This window comes from Antennarius striatus, chromosome 24 (genome assembly GCF_040054535.1).
Source record: "Antennarius striatus isolate MH-2024 chromosome 24, ASM4005453v1, whole genome shotgun sequence".
In the NCBI taxonomy this organism is placed as follows: Eukaryota; Metazoa; Chordata; class Actinopteri; order Lophiiformes; family Antennariidae; genus Antennarius; species Antennarius striatus.
In genome coordinates this window covers 7,360,533-7,366,532 of record NC_090799.1, presented here as the reverse complement: position 1 = coordinate 7,366,532, position 6,000 = coordinate 7,360,533, and positions in this window count along the sequence as shown.

The window sequence follows — 6,000 nt, the reverse complement described above, 5'->3', positions numbered from 1 at the left end:
CATTACCCCTGCCAAGAAAGTTTTCAGTCTGTTTGTCTGCGTTACAAATACTTTCCTTGAAAATCAGCAGATTGATTAAACACGGACAGAAAAAGAACCTTTTTTGTTGCGGATCTGGATTGTAGATTTTCTTTAACAGGGTTTTTTTTTAAAAATGATTCCAAGTCATGTGAAATTATTAAAAGTTAAGCAACCCCCCCAAGTGTTCTCCATCATCAGGCATGAGTAATTTCTTTTTGAAAACATTTCTGTATTATTTGCACCCCCCCCTCCCCCATGCGTGTTCATTTGGTCTCCCTGCAAGCCTGTGTGCTGGAAGGCCTCCCATCCATCCAGCCTCCCGCTCCTCCCCTGCTATCAGCCAGCAGCAGGGTGGGGGGGCCAGGCTGGAGAGCCACTCAGCTGCCAAGTGATTGCCTCAGCCTGTCATCAGCCAGAAGACTTCTGTTATTACAGATGGATGATTGGTCTGGCTCGCTGCCGGCCCGGTAAAGCAGCTCATTCTGGAGCCGTGTGAAGTGCGAGGCCCCCGCTGGAGGGGGAGGGCCCAATCCAAAACGCGGCGATCTGGTGATTCGGCGCTGAAATAATGGAACACAAATGGTTGTAATGACAAGGCACGCTGGCGCCGGGAGCATTATGCACAAAAGAACGAGGTGGTTAATGCGGACTGCCTCCATTTCCGACAGCAATTTGAAGCTAATGGGGAGTGTTTTCCTGCTAAACAAATAGACGCCCGCTCAAACAAGGAGTTTGTTTACTGCTGGTTGTGTTGTGATGTTGGATCAACCCAAACCCAGACGACCAACTGATTGCGTCTGAAACCATCGTGCTTCATAGTTCAGCGAGTCATCAAAACAGTTTGTTCATGCGGTGAAAGATGCTTGAACAGAATGAGTCCATTGTGTTTCATAATAACATCATTTTACTTTGTGCGGCGAACACCAAATGTACCCACCACTGCCTTCCTGTATTTGCACAACAGACGCAGAATTCACACTTCAAATACACAAATACTGAGGAGACAGGGTTCCATCTTAGAGCCATTGCTGTACATGACCACCTGATCAAAGGTCGGTCTTGTTTAAATGTTGGACGCTGCAACCCGAATCAATGGTCTTCAAGGAGTTTAAAGTCATGTGATTGTCATCCACATCCGCAAAATTCTTCCCTGTTTCCCTGCTCTCCCACTTCCTATGGTGTGTTTGTGCGGCTCGTTTGAACTTCGCTGCATCAGTGCTCGGCGGTTGCGGCTGTCACCTGCTAATGTCACCCGTAATGATGTGAGGCTGGGTTTTTTTTTTTTTTCCATGAAAGGGCACCACGGAATCGGGACTCAATCATTTCATTTAAGCAAAACAAAGTGCGACGGTTACGACCGTGAGCCAGCCGAGGGAAAGCGGCGGCGTTTCCTCCGCGAATCATTTCGCTCACACCTTTGAAGTGGTGACATGCCTCCGGAAAATGTAGCGTGGAGCTCGCGGTTTGTGGGATGAAAGAGAAGTCAGTTTCTTGTCAACTTTTGACCTCTGTACGGGAAGGGGGTTGGGGGGGGGGGGGTCAGCTGGTGCTCCAGATGCTCTGGCACCTTTTGATAAACGCAGAGGAGTTCCCTCCGCCGCCGAAAAGTAAAGAGAATTTAAAAAGAAGTCGAACCAACTGAAAAAAAAAAAAGTGACACAAGTGTGTCACAAAAATCCGTTTACCGGGGGAAGAGCTTATCGTCGCACTCGGTCGGGGGTGAGTTAAAGTACAGAACCAATACTGGGTTAAGGCCATTTGGATGCAGCCCTCCAACGTGTTGTGTGCTTGACCCCAATAAAAACATCTGTGGCGGCAATCAAAATAAAATAAATATTTCAATATATTAAAAAAAATGCTTGACCTGGCTTAAGCTGACTTGACCCCACCCCCACCCCCAGGTGGATCCATTACAGCTGTCAGGATCGGTCAGTATGGACTGCGGCTCATCTCAAGTGTCCTTGATTGAAGGGCAGAGGTGAAGATGGAGCCATGGAAAAAACCTTGTTACACCCCCCCCATCCCGGTCCTGTCCTGTTTGCCTTCATTACCTTCCTTGTAAAAGTCACCCAGCTGTCCGTCACATTGTGTCTGCAGCATAACTCAACAAGGACGGCCCATCTCTGATTTGGTAGAATAGAATGATTTTGCCCTTTTCCTAAAAATTATTAGCATAGATTCCTTTGGGGGCTACTGTCCGACACACCTCCCTCACTGAACCGGTGAATCTGGTTCACTCTAAGCCCTACACTGATCGCTGATGCGGGGGGCGTGCTGTCAATATTGGCCCATTCACTGTGAGCGAGCAAATCTCCTCTTGACATGGCTAGCCATGCGAGTAATAGCTAGGATTAAGATAGGAAGGTACACACATGAGTATCCAAACTGCCGTGTGCTCCAGGCAGATCAGAGGCAGGTGGGGGGGGGGGGGTGAGATGGACGGACACCTCGAACATCGTCGGCAAGCCTGATGGCCGACCACAAGTCTTCGTTTGAAGCCATCAAGGTAAAGGCTGGATGTGCAGCCCCACTGTGTGATGAGGTGTTTCACACACACTCCGATGTGTGTGTGGACCTGGAGGTGTTATTTTCAGACACGTCTTGGTTTTTTGTTGAAAACAAGGTCAGCTGCTTCGTTCCAGTCCCAGTTGCCATAGCGCCCCGACGAAGAGGCGTGTCGCTCCTGACCTCACGGCTGCCGTCTTGATGCCCGATCCCCTTCCTGACACTCCGTGAGACTACGGCGTCCTGAATGCATCCGGTGAACGCAGGTGTGCAGCATTTCCTGTTACAAACACCTGGAACAGTAATGGTGAAGCCCCCACGACCACCTCCACCAACGTTAGCGCTATACGGCGGAGACGAGTTGGGTTCTGATCAGGAAAGGCAGGCGGATGAAAGTCACTGGTCGATGTGTGAGAACCTGGTGGAGGTGGTGGCTAATGACTCTACAGAGCCACGACTGAAGCAAAGAAACTCCACCCCCACCTCCTCCAGACTAAATAGCAGCAGAGAACGCTCTCCCTGATTGGAAACCTGAAACGGGGGTAGTCCTTTGCCTTTACGCCAGAAGCCTTTGTTTTGCCGTTGGGGGCCTTCAGACGGAGACGGACCTGAAATGAAACGAGTTGGAACCTGAAACATCTGCCCCAGACGTGATGTTACCTCACAGATGTGAGAGGAAGGAACGGGATTCTGAACCCCAACACCCCTAACCCACCCACCCCCCGCAGGAGTGTTGGTGCAGACGAGGTTCCGTCTCCACTCATCACGATCTAATTGGCTCTTACAGCGGCCCCTCGTGGGTCCCTTGCTGGCTCCGCTGCTGCGTTTTCCCAACGCAGAAAGCAGCAGCGCTGCATCAAACACCAACAGCTGAGAGGGCATTTTCTCCTGCCCCCTTTACCCCCTACGCCCCCACCCCACCCCACCCCCCACAGCTATCTTGCCCAGGAAGCAGTTTGCACCCCAGACAGCACACAGCACTCATTAGCGCTTTTCTCAGTCAGCCTGTCGCTCTATTGCCCACCTTCACCAGCATCCCATCCTCCGGCTACCCCCTTCCCACACACACACACACACACACACACACACACACACACACACACACACACACACACACACACACACACACACACACACACATGGAAGAGCAGCATGAAGAAGACGTCAGGATGTCGAAGATGCTCTGCATCCAGGCTCTGAGCCAGAAGAGAGACTGCATACGGCAGACATATGGCCACGTTTCCAAAATCTTATCTTTATTTAACCGGCTCATCAATCACCAGGAGAATTCCCTTTCGCCCCCCCCCACCCCACCCCCGGAGAGGCACAGATGTTAGAGGGGCATTTGTATAGGTTTTATTTTCCAGAAATACAGAGGTTATCGTAGCGTTTCCGCTATGGAAAAAGCTCCATAGTTGCGTGAGTGTGATGTTGGAGCTGATTTGTGGACGCCCAATCAGCTCCAATGAGACAGAATGAAGCGAGGTGACACTCCAGGTCCCCTGGTATGGGGGGGTAGGGTGGGGTGGGTGGGGGGGTAATGGATGTAGAGGTGTGTCGCTGCAAACTTCCAGCTGGAACTTCATGGCAAAGAGGTGTGAAAACGTGATGGGAAGGGAAAAAAAGACAATAAAAATGCAACTGTGAAGTTTTAACCCGGCCAATGTCAGCTAACCATATTAGCATTTCCACATGGGGGGTGGGAGGGGGGGCGGCGGCTGTGAGTGGGAATAGAAATGGGCTGGTTCAGTGAGCAAGGGGAGGGGGGGGCAGTCCCATTCGTCTTGTCCTGTTTAAATACACTGGTTAACTCCTGCCAACAGGGAAGCCATTCAGCAAAAGGCCAAGGGCATCTGTCATGTGTTCACCCCCCCTCCAACCCCCCCAGCTCTGCCTTTCCTCCCCTCTTTTCCTCCAGCGTTCCCTCTCTCTTTGTTTATCTCTGCCTCTCGCCGTCACCCCCCCCTTCTCCTCTTGTGATAAACAGAGTGAATATGCAGGACTGACATGATTAGCAGCCCCCCCCCCCCGCCGCCCCCCCAGTGATGGACGGCGCTTCTCCATTATTAATACAGTAAAAGCAGCGCTGCCAGGTAAGAGCAACGTCAGCATCCACAATATAACGCTGTGTGCCCCCCAATAATGGCCAGCACTTATATTTTATCTATGATATGCACAGGCTTCCCGTCGGAGGGGGGGGGCACCGGCTTTCAGTCCAACGCCAAAAAAAAAAGAGAAATCACAGTGAAATAACTTGGACGTTTGCTCACGTGTGACCTTTGAGGAGGGAGGGAGCAAACATCAGCAGACAGTCGTTAATGAACAAAGGTGTCATCAAACCAGAACGACACCCCCACCCCCCCATGTTTAGGGTTTATTGATAGGATTAAGACCCAGAACACAAGTGGAGAAGCTTTCATTCACATTTCAATCAAAAAAAAAAAAAAAAATCAAGATTCCAGAAAACAAGAAAACTCTAGAAGTCCAACGAACCATAAACTACTACCGTTTGGTTTTTGATAGAATTCTACTCCTGATTCCGTCGGAGTGTGTGTGTGTGTGTGTGTGTGTGTGTGTGTTGTTTAAGACAACCAGAGGAAGGTGAACCTCCAAAAGCTCAACAATGGAAGCAGGAATCCTCCTCTGCCTCCTGAAACTCTAACATTTAAATGATTTTTGTGTTAATTTTCATGCGAGGCGACCGGAGAAGGCAGACATGTCCACATGAATTATGGACTAAAACAACAAGATTCACCTGTTAAATATTTCAGCCTGTCACCCCCCCCGACACACACACACATACTCTCCCCACCCCCCAGGACGCGCATGGCGACGGTCGGTCGTTCACATCTGTCTTGTCGTCCATCTCTGCTGAGAGAGAGACGGTCAATGGGATGGAGTGAGGGAAGGGTGGAAGGATGGTAAAGGTGTGTGTTTGTGTGTGTGTGTGTGTGTGTGTGTGTGTGGTTATGCGTAAATCGCATAACCGGGGCCTCGGACTGCCGTCCTGTAGCAGAGTAATCAGATTACAGGCCGCTCAGCACACGTGGAGACGCACAGATGTTTCAGCGAGGAAACGGCGTGGAGAAAGATAAACTGGTTTATCAGTTTAATAAAGCTCGAGTTTAACTTTAACCTACGTGAAAAACGCGTGAATCCGCATTAAAACGGATAATTCTTTATTCTAGACATGCATATTTAAAAACACAGCATTATAGAGACCTATTCAACTGTTGCCGTGGAATCCATGTGTGTTTCTTCCAGAGCCGGTCTGTGGACACATGATGTTTACCCCACGGCTGCTCCTCTCACACTAGCCTTGTAGACCTTTTTCCAAATCTAATATACTCATCCATAAATAGCTCACCTTTCGAGCCCATATTTGGCGGGAGTGACGCGTTCTGGAGCCAATCGCGCCCGCCGGATCTCCCTAAACCCTCCCCCTCCACGCTCCGCCGCCGCTCACACAATCCC